General features: G+C 48.3%; 1 protein-coding gene across 3 annotated transcripts in view; it reads left to right on the plus strand.

Moving 5' to 3' along the window:
• Positions 1–3,973: 3,973 nt before the first annotated feature.
• PHRF1 (PHD and ring finger domains 1) overlaps positions 3,974–18,715 on the plus strand; it is a 119,180-nt gene continuing 104,438 nt past the window's right edge. For 2 of the 3 annotated variants that reach the window (XM_082270216.1, XM_082270218.1), the window contains exon 1: positions 3,974–4,067. The gene's annotated coding sequence lies outside the window, so the exon portion shown is untranslated. The remainder of the gene's footprint in view (positions 4,068–18,715) is intronic. The other variant, XM_082270217.1, reaches the window with a different exon arrangement.

The following is an 18,715-nucleotide window of genomic DNA, read 5'->3' on the forward strand; positions in this document are numbered from 1 at the left end:
AACATCACTGGCAAATGCACTCTGAAGGAACGGCCGCTGGTGCCGTTCCTTCAGAGCCCCGTGCAGTGACCGTCGGCTCCCGCGCGCATGAGCGGGAGTGACGTAATCGCGGGTCCAGCCAATCAAATGGCCGGATGCCGCGAACCCGAAAGAAGGGTGACAGAACATGTCACCCATAGGAGAGGTAAGCGGTCGGCGCTTCGTTCTAAGGTAAGTATATCATAATGAGCTAGAATGCGATGCATACTAGCTCATTATGTGTTTGTCTTTCAGGTGTACTTTTAAAAAAAAATAAAAAATTCTGAGGTTTACAACCTCTTCAAAGGATGAGTCCACCCTAAAACTAAAATCCCTGCATCTATAGATCTCCACATTCTAACACTAACCTATCTAGCCCTGTAAAGAAAAATTCTGTATACTTACCTTTTTTAAAACCAATCCGACCTGATCTCCAGTGGCGGAAGCTCTGCAGAGGACACGGCCGACAACTGCTGTGAAATGAATGGGACGTGACGTCACCCATAGACTTACTATGGCTTCCGTTGTCAGCTGTGTCTTCTGCATCTGCCTCCACAGTGAAGAGCTCAGCATGGAATCTGGATGGATCAACTTCAAAAAAAGTAAGTATACTGATTTCTTCTTTACAGGGCTGTATAGGTTAGTGTTAGAACGTGGAGATCTATAGATGCAGGGGTTTTAGTTTTAGGGTAGACTTATTTGTTAACTATATATACTCAGGTATATGTGCACAATTCCACTAGAACTCCTATCGGGCCCCCTTGCTGATAATACCCGCGTGTACATTGCATGTATGTACTGTTTCTAAAGATTGTATTATTTCTATACTGGTGGGCATCTATATATTTACGGTTAATGTTCTATGCTGGTTGCTGTAGTTCTTCTGCTCCCAATGAATTTGTTTAGATTACTGATTAATTTCCCCAAAAATCTTCTCTATTCACAGAGGCCCTGTTCTGAGTGGAGGCACTGCCAACCAGTGGCGGCCGGTTGATAGGGGGCGCAGGGACGCCGCCCCCCCCCCAATCATCTTAAAAAAAATAAAAAATTACCATTTAAAGCCACTATGGGGCGCCGGACCTATTGCTGGCTATGGCGGGGGTGGGGTTTGGCATCCTACGTGGCCCAGGCAGAGGCTCCGATTGGCCGCCGTTCTGGGTGTCATCGGGGCGCAGAGCAATGCGCCCCGACACTCCCCACTTCTACATTCTAATTCTGTGATTGGTCCAGACTCCAGACTGGACCAATCATTCAGGACATCCCGTCTGATGTCGTGGGGGGGCGTGGCATGCGCGTCAGTCACTCTGACTCAATCGGTTCCCGCCCGCCGTCAGACTCGGAGGAGCAGCGAGGATGAGCAGCGAGGAGGAGCAGCGTGGATGTCTCACAGATAGAGTCGAGTGCCAGCCGGAGCAGGTAAGTGAAACTACATGATCCCTCCCAAAACGTCACCTCTCAATCCCTGATCCAGCCAGCTCCATAAAATCGCCCTTCAGTAACAGTCAGTGGGGCCCGGCAGCTGACAAGCAGCTCTCTCCCTCTGCAGCCGATCCACAGCCTCCCGTTCTCTACAAGTCCCTCCCCCCCCTGCAGGCTGCATGTCTCAGTGTGCTACTGTGCGTGCTCTGATCTCTGCCAAGAACGCTGACCATCAGCTCTTCAAAACCATCCATCCATGTGTCCATCCATTCATGTGTCCATCCATGTCTCCATCCATCCATGTGTCCATCCATCCATGTGTCCATCCATCCATGAGTCCATCCATCCATGAGTCCATCCATCCATGTGTCCATTCATCCATGAATCCATCCATGTGTCCATCCATGTGTCCATTCATCCATCCATGTGTCCATCCATCCATGAGTCCATCCATCCATGAGTCCATCCATCCATGTGTCCATCCATCCACGTGTCCATCCATCCATCCATGCCTCCATCCATCCATGAGTCCATCCATCCATGTCTCCATCCATCCATGAGTCCATCCATCCATGAGCCCATCCATCCATGTGTCCATCCATCCATGAGTCCATCCATCCATGAGTCCCTCCATCCATGATGTGCCCATCCATCCATGAGTACATTCAATCCATGTGTCCATCCATCCATGAGTCCATCCATCCATGTGTCCATCCATCCATGAGTCCATCCATCCATGTCTCCATCCATCCATGTCTCCATCCATCCATGAGTCCATCCATCCATGAGTCCATCCATGTGTCCATCCATCCATGAGTCCATCCATCCATGAGTCCATCCATCCATGTGTCCATCCAACCATGAGTCCATCCATCCATGTGTCCATCCATCCATGAGTCCATCCATCCATGAGTCCATCCATCCATGTGTCCATCCATCCATGAGTCCATCCATCCATGTGTCCATCCTTCCATGAGTCCATCCATCCATATGTCCATCCATCCATGAGTCCATCCATCCATGTGTCCATCCATCCATGAGTCCATCCATCCATGAGTCCATCCATCCATGTGTCCATCCATCCATCTCTCCATCCATCCATGAGTCCATCCATCCATGTCTCCATCTATCCATGTCTCCATCCATCCATGTATCCATCCATGTCTCCATTCATCCATGTCTCCATCCATGTATCCATCCATCCATGTCTCCATCCATCCATGTCTCCATCCATGTATCCATCCATCCATGTCTCCATCCATCCATGTCTCCATCTATCCATGTCTCCATCCATCCATGTATCCATCCATGTCTCCATCCATCCATGTCTCCATCCATGTCTCCATCCATCCATGTATCCATCCATGTCTCCCTCCATCCATGTATCCATCCATCCATGTCTCCATCCATCCATCCATGTATCCATCCATCCATGTCTCCATCCATGTATCCGTCCATGTCTCCATCTATCTATGTCTCCATCCATTCATCCATGTGTCCATCCATCCATGTGTCCATCCATCCATGTCTCCATCTCCATCCATCCATCCATGTCTCCAATTATCTGTGTCTTCATCTATCCATCCATCCATGTCTTCCTCCATCCATCCATGCCTCCATCCATATATCCATCCATCCATGTCTCTATCCATCAATCCATGTCTCCATCCATGTCTAGATTCATCCATCCATGTCTCAATCCATCTATCCATGTCTCCATCCATCCATGTCTCCATCTATCCATGTCTCCATCCATCCAAGTCTCCATCCATGTCTCCATCCATCCATGTCTCCATCCATCCAGGTCTCCATCTATCCATGTCTCCATCCATCCATGTCTCCATCCATCCAGGTCTCCATCTATCCATGTCTCCATCCATCCATCAATGTCTCCATCCATCCATGTCTCCATCCATCCATCCATGTCTCCATCCATCCATTCATGCCAGTGGGGAAGTTAACTGGCAGGGGTTTGTGGATGGATTGGGGGGATTTGTGCTGGCAGGGGACCTCAAAGTCACGCAATTTTTTACCGTGTTTTTTGCCGCGAAGCAATACCTATTACATTTTTCTTTTTGCACCCCCCCCCCCCAAAAATTGTGAGCACCAGCCGCCTCTGGGTCACGGTCTCCCTGAAATCTCCCTCATTCTCAAGTTCTAAAGTTGGGAGGTATGCATGCATTGGTACATTGCTGCGGGTTGCACTGCACTCCAATGCAGTTCCTCCTTTAGAACCTGGAGAGTCTGTAGGACACTGAGCATTGCACCTGTCACCCACTGATCCTGGTTGCAATGCTTCAAAGCAAAGATTTTATAAATGTACATTTTATTGTATTAGTGTGGCTGTATTTTTTCTTTTCTTTTTTACATTTCTGTAAAAGGTGAACTATACTTTTAACTCCTCAGCGACCCCTTCAGGCCTGCACATGGTACATCCCTACGCTGAGCCTCCGGAAACCAGGGATTCTCACCGACAAAATGACTTCAACCCGGGGCGGGGCTTTCTGCTCAGGTGACGTCACTTACACAGCCGTGACCCGGAAGGAGAACCCCCGTGTTCTTGGCTTCCGGACGCCGATTGGTAGTGTGAGGCCGAGGCCACGAATTATGCGGTGAGGAGACCCCAGCGGGTGAGTGACAGAGCTGTGTGCACACGTTGAACGCCTGCCTCTGACGTCACCGTGGATCGCCGCCCGGCCCGTGGCGTCGCCTGTACTGAGCCCCTCACCCCGGGCCACTGAGGTGCGGGCGACTCGCTGGCCGACTTTATCATGTGTGTGAGGGGGAAGGGGGACACACTGCACATTGGCCTATGTGGGGGCGGATCTGATGGGGGCTCATTGGCTGTGTGTGAGTGCAAACATCCCCCCAGAGTGTAGGGAGAGCTAGGGGCTGTGTGACTGTATGACCCTCACATTGATGATACAATATTGGACTGGAAAATGAGTCCAGGCTGACCAACAATGGAGGGGTAATCAATAAGAACAATAACGGGGAGTGATTATTATTAGGAAGCATGGCACAGAGTGGAGGGGTCATCAATAAGAACAATAATGGGGTGTGATTATTATTAGGAAGCATGGCACAGAGCGGAGGGGTCATCAATAAGAATAATGGGGTGTGATTATCAATACGAAGCATGGCATGGAGTGGAGAGGTCATCCAATAAGAACAATAATGGGGTGTGATTATTAATAGGAAGCATGGCACGGAGTGTAGGGGTCATCAATATAAACAATGGTGGGGTGTGATTATCAATACGGAGCTGCGGAGTCATCATAAAGAACAATGGTGGGGTGTTATTAATACGAAGCATGGAGTGGAGGGGGTCATCAATATGAATGATGGTGGGGTGTGAATATTAATGCAAAGCATGGCATCAAAGGGAGTAAACAATGATTATAGGCTTGATGGTTAGTGGGAGTAAAAAAAAGACGTTGGTGTGATAGGAATAGTGCCCCGTCTATGGTGTCAGTGAAAGGAATAGTGCCCCGTCTATGGCAGGACTTGACAAACCCCAGGAGCCAGGTCGAATTGGCAACTAGAATTAGCGGCCTGGTGCCTGGGTTATGAGACTTGGGATGTCTAGCGAAAGAATGGTGTCTGTAAGCTGTGACAGAACGGAGCTGATTCTTCCTGTATAGTTCCGGCTCTGTCCTATCACAGGCGGAGTGATATCAAATGCACTCTGCCTGTGACAGGAGAGCTACAGGAAGCATCGGCTCTGCTTGCTTCCTCCAGGGCTGCCATGATCTCAGCCAGTAGTACCCGCCACCAGTAAGTCACGTGCTAGAGGTGCAACTAGCCCCAGCACATAATTGTAAATATCCCAGCATGTGCAGTCTTTCTGACTCCTACCACCACTTCAAATCACTGAAGTGGTCATGGGGGTTGGAGTGTTCCTTTAATAACTCTCAGAAGTAAACAACGTACACACTGGTCGAATGCCGGGCAACATCAGCCGGTTCATTAAAAACTGTCCGCTATTGGGCCTGTGTGTATGGCAGCTGGTCCAACAGAAGTCGGCCATTCGGCATGCGCAGAACAAAATCTGGCTCCTAGATTTCAAGGAAATTTGTCAAGCCCTGGTCTATGGTGTCAGTGGAAGGAATAGTGCCCTGTCTATGGTGTCAGTGGGGGGACAAGTGCCCCTATCATTGGTTTCCATAGAAGGAATAGTGCCCCGTCTATGATGTCATTGGGCGGAATAGTGCCCCGTCTATGATGTCATTGGGCGGAATAGTGCCCTGTCTATGGTGTCATTGGGCAGGGTAGTGCCCCAAGGCCCAGGTAAAGACAAGCAAATAGCCACATTGGCCTGCGGGCCGCAGGTCGGAGACCCCTGATATAGGGGGGGATATGGACCATGACCAGGAGCAGTTATCAATATGAGAAATGCACAGGGAAGGGTGACCAACATGAGCAATGGAGAAGAGGAGATATTTTGAGTGATAAGGAACAGAGGGGTTATCCATAGGAAGAATGGTGCAGAGCTTGTGATTGATATGAACAATGACACAGAGGATTATTGATTGTCCACAATGGCAAATGGCACAGGAAGTTATCTATAACAAAATTGGCATAAAGGTTAGAGGGTGTCAATATGAACAATGACACAAGTGAACAGGTTCTTCCACATGAAAAATGGCACGGAGCCGAGGGGTTATTGGTGTAAACGATGGCAGGGAGCCAAGGGGTTATTGGTATGAACGATGGCAGGGAGTCGAGGGATTATTGGTATGAACGAGGAGCCGAGGGGTTATTGGTATGAGCACGGAGCCGAGGGGTTATTGGTATGAACGAGGGCACGGAGCCGAGGGGTTATTGGTATGAACGAGGGCACGGAGCCGAGGGGTTATTGGTATGAACGAGGAGCCGAGGGGTTATTGGTATGAACGAGGAGCCGAGGGGTTTTTGGTATGAACGAGGAGCCGAGGGGTTATTGGTATGAACGAGGAGCCGAGGGGTTATTGGTATGAACGAGGAGCCGAGGGGTTATTGGTATGAACGAGGAGCCGAGGGGTTATTGGTATTAACGAGGAGCCGAGGGGTTATTGGTATGAACGAGGGCACGGAGCCGAGGGGTTATTGGTATGAACGATGGCACGGAGCCGAGGGGTTATTGGTATGAACGAGGAGCCGAGGGGTTATTGGTATGAACGAGGAGCCGAGGGGTTATTGGTATGAACGAGGAGCCGAGGGGTTATTGGTATGAACGAGGAGCCGAGGGGTTATTGGTATGAACGAGGAGCCGAGGGGTTATTGGTATGAACGATGGCACGGAGCCGAGGGGTTATTGGTATGAACGATGGCACGGAGCCGAGGGGTTATTGGTATGAACGATGGCACGGAGCCGAGGGGTTATTGGTATGAACGATGGCACGGAGCCGAGGGGTTATTGGTATGAACGATGGCACGGAGCCGAGGGGTTATTGGTATGAACGATGGCACGGAGCCGAGGGGTTATTGGTATGAACGATGGCACGGAGCCGAGGGGTTATTGGTATGAACGATGGCACGGAGCCGAGGGGTTATTGGTATGAACGATGGCACGGAGCCGAGGGGTTATTGGTATGAACGATGGCACGGAGCCGAGGGGTTATTGGTATGAACGATGGCACGGAGCCGAGGGGTTATTGGTATGAACAATGGCACGGAGCCAAGGGGTTATTGGTATGAACGATGGCACGGAGCCGAGGGGTTATGGGGAGGATTGATGGAGCAAAGGGGTTTTTGGTATGTCTGACGGACCGCCTGGCACCCTGCCTGGGTGCTTCCGCCAAGAGACAGCTTCCTTCACTCTGCAACCAGGAACAAGGTATACAGTAGCTGAGAATTGCATCCAAGAACTAGACAAAATTAGCTTAGATGCAAACTGGAGCTAACTTTATTGTAAACTCACACAGAATTTATACTACACAAAATCAAGCTTGATCACATTATCCTAAACAAGACAAACTTTAAACAGCGATATCATTAGTACTTCTGACAGTACATCTAAACATAAAAAGAAAGCTTTTCAAAAGTTAGCAAGTAACATCATACAGTGATCTAATTAACAGTAAGCTAATTAACTAGTCACCTAGACAAGTGTAGGTGACTCAGGTCAGTGCTCACCCAGACAGTTCAGCACCAGTATTCAGGAAGACCCAGGGCTGTCCGACTCTCATTAACCAGCTTTCTTCTCGCGTCCATTTTCTCACTGAGTTACAAGTTGGCAAAGACCATCAAGGATTCCTTGACTGTTAAATAATGTAATCTTGCGTTTATATAACAGGACATCTTCCTGAATGCTTGTAGCTCCCTCAAATGCTAGGGTCAGTAGGCAAGAGGTTACCCTGCAGTCTCCTCCAAAGACCCTGTTCCAGTTGGGTCTGTCACATTTCTCCCCCAACAAAATGAGACTAACCAGGTCCTGGACCTTCACATGGTCTGGGCATGCATTACTCGGGCAGAGCGAACCTACATAGTTTGGCCTACATGATTTCTATACTTGGCCTCAGATAATAGTTTTCATCGGTAGGTGTGGGGCAGAGGTCCAGCTGCCAGCACTTCAGCTGGGAGGTCTTTACCGTTCTGGGTCTTGGTTTGCTGTTTGGGAGAGGGGTGGACTCCCTTGAGTCATGAAGATGTGGTAGGTGCTAGGCATAGGCCAGCGGTGCTCTGCTCTGTTGCCAGTGCTTCAGCTGGGAGTAGGAGGTTCACTTCATCAGCCTGTCACTGGGGAGAGGGACCACCTGCCCAGGCTCCCTGGAGTTGTTGCCGGTGCTGGACACTTTTCCCTGATGCCAGCTCTTCTGCTGTGGACCCCCCACATCATCCACTCTGGCTAACTTTTGGAGAGGGAGGACAGCTTCCTCCACTCCCAGCTGTGTGGCTCAGCTGCTGGGGAGAGAGGACAACTACCTCTTCTCCGATACTGTTAATCTGCCGCAGGGGAGTGAGGATGGCTTCCTCCTCTCCTGACTCCTTGAACTGCCATTTGGGAGATGAGCCAGCTACTTCTCCTGTACTCTCATCCAGCAGCTGGGGGAAGACCTTTTTCTGGTACTGTCTCCCAGGTGCATGGACCCTTGCTGAGGAGGTAAGACAGGTTTTTTCCTGCTGGGGAGGGAGGACGGCTTCCTCTGCGCTCAGAATGCAGATCGTTGGGGAGGGCCGACCACCTCCTCTCCCGGACTGTGGATCTGCTGCTCGGGAGGGAGGACGACCACCTCCTCTCCCAGACTGTGGATCTGCCACTGGGGAGGGGGAATAGCTTTCTCCCTCCTTCTGACTGCTGCTGGTGAGGAAGAACCACCACCACCTCACCCTGGGCCTCTGAAACTTCTGTGGGTAGGGACAGAGGTCTTGGACCCTCTGTCTAGTTGCCAAAGCTTCAGCTAGGAGTTCAAGCCTCTCTGCATTGGCCTGTGTCTGGGGAGAAGGGCTGCCCACCCTGGCTCCCCGGAGCGCCGGAAGTGCTGTGGGTGCTGTGCAGAGGTCAGTGGTGCTCTGCCCTCATGCCAACTCTCCTGCTGGAGGTTCACTGCATTTTTCCTTCTCAGCAGAAAAGTCTATTAAATACCCACTCTCTGGAATTGCTGAAAATCCAGGCATCGGCTGGCGGCACTTGGGCCCAGTGCCAGCGCTTCGGCGGTTGACTCATAATTCATTACATCCATGGATGTTGGGGTATGCTGTTGACCTTTGCTGAACAGTCTTTTATATGCTTGTTCCAGCTTCCACTTTTTCAGTATTAAAAAATTAAAATCTACTTGCAATCTGAGATTGTTGGGAATATCCATTTCAATAAAATCCTGGATGTCATTTCTCCGCCACTCAGCTGTACTTCCAAAGTCTGGATCTTCCTGGATTCTCAATAGTTCTGGACCATCAAAATCACAGCCCTCCATGGAAGTATCATCCTTCAACCACAGACAAACTTGGGTAATGTACAAATGAAGCACTTGGTATCCTTCATCCAACATCATCTTGATGCAGACCAGACTTTCCAGTCAGGTCACCCATTCCTGCTGGGGCTGCTCACTGAGGAAGGGCATTGGTAAGTCCCACTGGAACCAGTATTGCTCCTCTGGGGTAGCAAGATCTTTTACGCAGTGCTCTTGCTCCAACTGTAGGGCTTTTCTCCATGGCCCCCGATGCATTACATTCCTGCACACCAGTGTGTCCCATACAGAACTAGGTCCACCAAACCGGGTAAGCTCTCCCTGCATCTACCGTGTAAACTTTGCTTCCATCACTGTGAAGAATAGTTCCACACTGCAGCGATTTCCTGAATGTGTCCTGGTGGTAGTTTGGATCTGCTCTGTAGGGAGGAAGCAGATCCCACTGCTGCCACCACATATGACGGACCTCCTGGCACCCCGCCTGGGTGCTTCTGCCAAGATACAGCTTTATTCACTCTGGAACCAGGAGCAAGGTATAATAGCTGAGCATTGAACCCAAGAACTAGACACTAGCATAGGCGCAAACTGGATCTGACGTTATTGTAAACTCACATAGAATTTATACCACACAAAATCAGATAAGAGCTTGATCAAGTTATCCTAAACAAGGCAAACTTATAACCTTAATATCATCAATACAGCTAACCTAAACAGTAAGCTAATTAACAGCAAGCATCTAACAGTGATCTAATTACCAGTAAGCTAATTAACAACTGGTCACCTAGACAAGTCTAGGTGACTCAGGTCAGTGTCCACCCAGACAGTTCGGCACCAGTTTTCAAAAGGGAAAGGGCTGTCCAAATCTCATTAACCAGCTTTCTTTTCACATCTGCCTTCTCACTGACTTTCAAGTTGGCAGAGACAATCATAGCTTCCTTGACTGTTAAATGTGGTAATGTCTTCTTACATTCTATTACAGGACATCTTCCTTAATGCTTGTAGCTCCCTCAAATGCCAGGCCTGATATCAGTAGGTTAGAGGCTACCCTGAAGTCCCCTCCAAAAGCCCCTGTCGGGTCTGTCCCAGTATGAATAATCGCACAGAGCGGAAGGGATATGGGGATAGATGATGTTACGGAGTAGAGGGGTTATTGGTATGAATGAAGCGGGGAAGCACAGGGGTTTTTGGTGCGAACTAAGGCACGGGGAAGCGCAGGGGCTATCGTTATAAACAAAGGCACGGGGAAGGCAAGGGGCTATCTGTATAAATGAAGGCACGGGAAAGCGCAAGGGCTGTCGGTATAAACTAAGGCACGGGAAAGCGCAAGGGCTGTCGGTATAAACGAAGGCACGGGAAAGCGCCAGGTCTGTCGGTATAAACGAAGGCACGGGAAAGCACAAGGGCTGTCGGTATAAACGAAGGCACGGGAAAGCGCAAGGGCTGTCGGTATAAACAAAGGCACGGGAAAGCGCAAGGGCTGTCGGTATAAACGAAGGCACGGGAAAGCACAAGGGCTGTCGGTATAAACGAAGGCACGGGAAAGCGCAAGGGCTGTCGGTGTAAACGAAGGCACGGGAAAGCGCAAGGGCTGTCGGTATAAACGAAGGCACGGGAAAGCGCAAGGGCTGTCGGTATAAACGAAGGCACGGGAAAGCACAAGGGCTGTCGGTATAAACGAAGGCACGGAAAAGTGCAAGGGCTGTCGGTATAAACGAAGGCACGGGAAAGCGCAAGGGCTGTCGGTATAAACGAAGGCACGGGAAAGCGCAAGGGCTGTCGGTATAAACGAAGGCACGGGAAAGCGCAAGGTCTGTCGGTATAAACGAAGGCACGGGAAAGCGCAAGGTCTGTCGGTATAAACGAAGGCACGGGAAAGCGCAAGGTCTGTCGGTATAAACGAAGGCACGGGAAAGCGCAAGGGCTGTCGGTATAAACGAAGGCACGGGAAAGCGCAAGGGCTGTCGGTATAAACAAAGGCACGGGAAAGCGCAAGGGCTATCGGTATAAACGAAGGCACGGGGAAGCGCAGGGGCTATCGGTATAAATGAAGAAACGGGATAGTGCAGGGTCTTTCGGTATGAATGAAAGCCCGGGGAAGCGCACAGGCTATCGGTATAAACTAAGGCACGGGGAAGCGCAGGGGCTTTTGGTATGAACCAAGGCACGGAGAAGCGCAGGGGCTATCTGTATAAATGAAGAAACGAGGAAGCACAAGGGGCTATCGGTATAAATGAAGACACGGGGGAAGCGCAGGGGTTAACTTTTTCTTCTCACAGGGACTCGGGCAGCAGCGGGAGCTATTGGCTCCTGCTGCTGTCAGTCAAATCCTGTGGGCAGAAGGGGCCAAGCCATGCTGTCTGTACTAACGGACCCAGGATTGAGCCCACTGGTGTACCACATTGGTAAGCAGATTCCTATGGTCACGCCCTGTTAAGAGAAGTATCGGGCTAGAGAAGTATCGGGCTGCTCTGTAAAACAATTAAACAGGGCAGGAAAGTATAACATGTTTGTTATTTTTAAGAGAAAAAAAAGATTAGGCATTTACAACCACTTTAGGACCGGAGAATTTCCTGCTTTACGTCCAGGCCACTTTTTGCAACTTGGCACTGTGCGACTTTAACTGACAATTGCGCGGTCATGCAACGCCGTACCCAAACAAAATTTGCGTCCTTTTTCCCCCACAAATATATCTTTCTTTTGGTGGTATTTGATCACCTCTGCGCTTTTCCTTTTTTGCGATATTAATAAAAGAGCGACAATTCTGAAAAAATAATATTTTTCTATATATAAAACAGCTGCGCTATGCACCACTTAGCTAAAAATGATGAATAATTCACATTGACCTTAATCCACAATAATCAAGTAAATTGATACAGAAAGCAGCTACACAAAAAATGACCCTGATAAGTCATAGAGCATAACATACATGAATTTGTAGCGCTAACACTTAGGTTAAAAAAGTCCTTAGGTTAAAAAGGAAACAGTCTTTTTAAGATCAATCCAGGTGTTGGAGAACCACGTGCAAATAGGAAAATTGTGTGAGCAATCCTTCCTTCCTTCAAGGGCTACGTGACATAGACCACCACCAAGATAGGTTTCAAAAATACCCTTACCAGATAACACCACAAATTGAGCAATGGTATGGACCTCAAAGACACTCGATCAACCCTGATGGATGTCCTGGGAAATCATGAACACACAAAAGAAAAGCTCTCATGGTGCAGTAAGCTCGATAAAGGGAATTTATTGGTAAAAAATCCTATAATGCACTCACATGATTGCAGAGTATTAGCAGCGTTTGGAAGCGTGCATCTTCGGATGTGTCCAACCACAAAGATGGCCGTCGTCGTCGTCCACTGCGCATGCGCCCGCCTCCGCCAATGGGACCGCCCGACGTACGTTTCGTCACACGGAAATGACGTCGTCAGGGGCGTGGCCGCACGGCGGAGGGACGCAGTACATATAGAGGCACGACCAAGCGGAGGGCAGAACAAAAGGATAGGGAAGAGTTGCTCCAACCTCGAGTTAAACATACAGATAACTCCTTTTCATATGCCTTTTTTTCATCATTCTCCACTCAACATTTCTCCATAAAACAGATCTTGAAAAAACACTGGCCAGTGTTAAAGAATGATGGGGTTCTAGGTCCAGTTTTACCAGAAACGCCCCAGGTGGTTTTTAGGGGTGTACTTCCGTTGAGGTTACAAATAGCTCCCAATGTTATTAACCCCCCCAATAGGGTATCTTTTTTTCAAAATAAAGTGGGTTTTTTTTCCTTGCAGGCGTTGTAGCGTCTGCAAGGTTAATACGGGAGGTAAGAAAAAGTGTGAGCAGTTTGAAGCTACTTGTACGAGGGAAAAAAAAAAAAACATTTTTTTAAAAAAAAAAAAATAATTTTTTAAAAAAAAAAAAAATAAAATTTATTGATGAGCATCAAAAAAGATAAATGATTGGTATGTATCTGGGGGGAACCCCATGTCATTTTTTATTTTTGTGTGGGAATCCTCCATTACCCTCCATTAATCCTCCATTACATAAAATCAACACTTTCATCACCTGTGCATCCACACACGTGGTGTATCTGATTAGGTGCCCATGTGGTCTGGAATACATTGGGAGGACCACGAGGATGCTCAAGGTCCGTCTGAATAAGCACATTCCTAACATCTGTAATGGATTCCCTAAACATAGTGTTTCCCGCCACTATGATACCCACCACAATAGGAATCCTGCGGGTACGCTGTTCCTTGGAATCGACAGATACGTGGGAAATTGGCGGGGAAGTAATCTCACGAGGGGTGTGTCCAGGTTGGAAACTTCCTGGATATACCGGGTTAAGGCCTATGCACCCCATGGTCTCAACGTGGAATGGGATTTAAATGCATTATTATTATTATTATACAGGATTTATATAGCACCAACAGTTTGCGCAGCGCTTTACAATGTGAAGGAAGACAATACAGTTACAAAACAGGAGGAACTAGAGGGCCCTGCTCGTTAGAGCTTACAATCTAGAAGGGAGGGTCAAGTGAAACAAAAGGCAATAACTGTTGGGGATGGGTTGATGGAGAAAAGGAGGTACATTTGTTAGGGGTTGGTAGGATAGGCTTCTCTGAAGAGGAGGGTTTTCAGAGATCGCCTAAAAGCTATTAGAGTGGGGGATAATCGGACAGATAAGGGTAAGGAGTTCCATAGGATTGGAGAGGCTCTGGAAAAGTCCTGGAGGCGAGCATGGGAGGAGGTGATGAGTGAGCTAGAGAGCAGGAGGTTTTGAGAAGAACGAAGAGAGCGATTAGGTTGGTATTTTGAGATGAGGCTGGTGATGTAGCTGGGGGCTAGACTGTGGATTGCTTTGTAAGATGTTGTAAGTATTTTGAATTTAATTTGTTGGGTGAGCGGAAGCCAGTGGAGGGCTTGACAGAGAGGAGCGGCGGACACTGAGCGATTGGTGAGGTGGATGAGTCTGTCGGCAGCATTCATGATGGATTGAAGGGGGGATAGCCTGTGTAGAGGTAAGCCAATGAGAAGGGAATTGCAGTAGTCGAGGCGCGAGATGACCAGGGAGTGAACTAGGAGTTTTGTTGTGTCTTTGGTTAGAAAGGGGCGTATTTTGGAGATGTTGCGGAGGCTGAGGCGGCAAGATTTGGACAGCGATTGGATGTGGGGTTTGAAGGAAAGTTCAGAGTCCAGGACAACACCTAAGACCTTGGCATGTGGGGATGGGCTGATGGTAATGCCATTGATATTGACGGAGAAATCAGGGGAAGGGGCACGCGGTGGAGGAAAAATTATAAGTTCGGTTTTGGATGGATTTAGTTTGAGGAAGTGGTGAGACATCCAGACCGATATATCTGATAGTAAATTAGTGATGCGTGAGGAGACTGAGGGATAGAGCTGAGGAGTGGATATGTAGATTTGGGTATCGTCAGCGTAGAGGTGGTATTGGAAGCCGTGGGAGGCTATCAACTGACCTAGAGAGGAGGTGTAGATTGAAAATAGGAGGGGTCCAAGAACAGAGCCTTGGGGGACTCCAACAGAGAAGGGAAGAGGAGAGGAGGAAGTAGAATTGTAGGTAACGCTGAAGGTGCGGTTAGATAAGTAAGAAGATAACCAGTGAAGAGTACAGTCACGGAGACCAAAGGCATGGAGTTTTTTGAGGAGGAGGGGATGGTCAACCGTATCAAAGGCAGCAGAAAGGTCCAGAAGTAGGAGTACAGAATAGTGTCCATTGGTTTTGGCCGTTAGCAGATCGTTTGTCAGCTTTAGGAGTGCAGTTTCAGTGGAGTGTTGAGGCCGAAATCCAGACTGAAGAGGATCAAGGAGGCTATTCTCGGCAAGGTGGTCGCACAGTCGGTTGTAGACTAGATGTTCGAGGAGTTTGGATGAAAAGGGGAGCAAGGAAATAGGGCGTAGGTTGTTCAGATCGGTTGGGTCCAGTGAGGGCCTTTTAAGTATGGGGCTGACTAGTGCATGTTTTAGAGAGTTGGGGAAGATGCCAGAAGAGAGGGAGAGATTAAAGATGTGGGTTAGAGAGTGTAGAATAGGGCCAGAAGGTGGAACGTAGCATTTGCGAGGGAACAGGAACCAGAGGGCAGGTTGTTAAGTGGACGTTGGCAAGTAGTTTAGCAACCTCGTCTGTAGTGGCGGGGTTGAATGAGGGAAGTAATGATCGCACTTGTGGGCGTGAAGCATAAGGCATGGAGGAAGGTATCTGAACAGCAACAATCTCCTTACGAATTGTGTCAATCTTCTGTTTGAAGTGGTTGGCAATCTCCTGGGCAGTGAGTGAGTCAGTGGGAGGGGGTAGTGGAGGACGGAGTAGAGAGTTAAAGGTAGCAAAGAGTTGCCCGGGGCGTGATGACAGGCTGTTAATGAGAGTGATAAAATAGGTCTGTTTGGCAGTGTGGAGACTGGAATTGTATTTTTGGAGGGCGGATTTATATTGGTTGAAATCCTTCTGAGACCGAGTCTTACGCCATAGGCGCTCAAGAGCACGGCTATGCTTTTTCAGACTTCTAGTGTTATCGGTTTGCCAAGGTTGAAGGGGTCGGGGCCTGATTCGGTGTGTGGTGAGGGGGGCCAATGTGTCCAGGGAGGCTAAGAGTGAATTGTTGTAGACAGAAGTGGCTAGGTTGGTGCAGGACAGGGGTGCAGTATGGTCATAGAGGTGGCCGGTAGCAGAGTAGAGAAGAGAAGGGTTGAGATGGCGTAGGTTTCTGCGGGTAACTGTACGGTAGCTGGAGGGAGAGGAGGTGGAGTAGAGGGAGAGAGTGAAACTAATAAGGTAGTGATCAGAGAGAGGGAAAGGATTGTTGGAAAGGTTGTGCGGAGTGCATAGGTGGGAGAAAACGAGGTCAAGGATATTGCCTTCAGAGTGAGTAGAAGCGTGTATCCATTGCTTCAGGTCAAAGGAGGAGGTTAGATTGAGAAGTTTGGAAGTGGTAGGAGTGTTAGTATTGACAGGGATGTTGAAGTCGCCAAGAATGATTGTGGGGATGTCAGAAGAGAGAAAGTAGGGTAGCCAGGCGGAGAAGTCATCAAGAAAGGTTGATACTGGTCCAGGGGGGCGGTAGATCACAGCTATCCTTAGAGAGACAGGGGAGAAAAGACGAATGCAGTGTACCTCAAATGAGGAGAGTGACAGAGAGGGAGGCGGCTGAAGTACCTGAAAGGAGCTATGTGGGGCTAGAAGGATCCCGACACCCCCTCCCTTGCGTCCGTTGGGTCTAGGGGAGTGAGTCCATAGAAGACCACCTTGGGATAGGGCAGCAGAAGATGCAGTGTCGGATTCGTGCAGCCAAGTTTCGGTGATGGCGAGTAGATTAAATGAGTTAGCGATGAAAAGGTCATGGAGAGAGGTGAGTCCGGTTTTGGGAAGAAGAGAGATTGGAACTAGATTGTGCTGACTGCGACTGCAGCCAGAGGGTGTAGGGTACGTGGTGTATTGAGCATGGGTAGATGGAGGCCCAGGGTTTGGGGATATGTCTCCAGAGGCCAGGAGAAGCAGAAAGGTGAGGGTGGTAATGAGAGTGTGATTTATATGAGGGGACATGCCCCAGTTTCCTGGAGGATTTGTGTGCATGTGGATTTAGAAGTAGCAGGAGATGGTGAGTGCAGTAATAAGGTGAGGACAGAAGTGAGGGTGATATATATAAGATGTGGGGTGGAGAAGAGGGGTGAAGTAGAGAGAATTTAAGGATGGAGGATAGGGCAGTCAGAAGAAGTGCCAGAGAGTGCATTTTACCAGGATAGAGCTGAAGAGATTTAAAAAAAGAAAAGAAAAAGGAGGGGATCACCTGCAGTATATGTGGTGTATATCTCAGCCTTTCCTGTGTTCCCTCACTTTGTGCAATCTCTGAAGTGCAGATTCAGAAGTGTGTCCCACTTAGCGAAATCGCCCCCCACTTCGAGAAGAGAGCCCCCCGAGAGCAAACATGCCCCCCCTGCACACGTGCCTTCCCCAAGTGATGTGCTGATTTTATACTATTAGACCTGGGGTGGGGGCTTATCCAATTAGTAATCAGGAATTGATAAATTAGGGCTGGACATATACTGCAGTTTCACTTCACAAAGATTTAAAGATAACTGGCAGATACCCCTAAAGGTTAAAGGCTATAATGGTTGTAAATTTAAGGTAAGAAAACATAGGAAGGATAGGCTACGGATTGATAAGCAAGTAAGCATACCACATAAACTGTATAGAAAACGCAGGGTACAGGAATATTCAGTTTGGGTTGCAATCCTAGATGGACATACCACAATGAAATGGTATGGACAAATGCATTTATAAATAATGCCTGACAGTCCCATTTCTCCATCTATTTTTTATTTATATATTTTTTCTTTTAGTCTTATGAGACATTCTCCCAAACTTTGGAATTGTGATTCTATATCAGAATAATGATTTGTATGATTGTTTTAACTATATGTCTGCCTGCACCACATTTTAATGATTCATTTATTAATGTTTGCTTTATGTTATTATTTAGTGCCTTATTTCTGTATTAGTGGCAGTGTTCTGGATAGCTGGCATGGTGATGTTTTGTTGAACCACTAGATGGCGCCGTCTCGACGCTGTACATGTGTGTCGTTATAGACTTCTACTATTTAATTTGGCCAATATAGGTTTCTATTTAAAATGATACTGGGCCAATGGAGATTTTTATTCATAATTTTCTCTCTTTTTCCCGGCATAGTATATTTATTTATGTCTATTTGGAGTGGCTCTCTGCTGCTGCCAGGTTTATGCAAGTTTACTTCCGGTTTTTGGAGCGCACAGCTCCATATTTCCGGTTAAACTACTCGGCCAATCCGCTTCGTCGTGCCTCTATATGTACTGCGTCCCTCCACCGTGTGGCCACGCCCCTGACGACGTCATTTCCATGTGACGAAACGTACGTCGGGCGGTCCCATTGGCGGAGGCGGGCTCATGCGCAGTGGACGACGGCGGCCGCCATCTTTGTGGTTGGACACATCCGGAGATGCACGCTTCCAAACGCTGCTAATACTCTGCAATCGTGTGAGTGCATTATAGGATTTTTTACCAATAAATTCCTTTTATCGAGCTTACTGCACCATGAGAGCTTTTCTTTTGTATGTTTCTGAGTAATATGCGGGAGGACTCCGGTGTTCATGATTTCCCAGGACATCCATCAGGCAGGGTTCATACGGTCCTGGAAATCCTGGAAAAGTTTTGGAATTTTTAGATGACACTTTCCAGGCCTGGAAAGGTCATGGAAAATTAGGAAACACACTAGGTTTTGGAAAAGTCATGGAATTAAATTACTGTGGAGGAGCGGGGAGTGGATGCTTAATTATTTTATGATAATTATATTGCCACGTACTGTATTTACATTTCGCTGTATTAGCGTCCTTCCGGGTCCGCGGTA

Source organism: Pelophylax lessonae, assembly GCF_965119305.1.
Source record: "Pelophylax lessonae genome assembly, chromosome: 10".
Taxonomy (NCBI): Eukaryota; Metazoa; Chordata; class Amphibia; order Anura; family Ranidae; genus Pelophylax; species Pelophylax lessonae.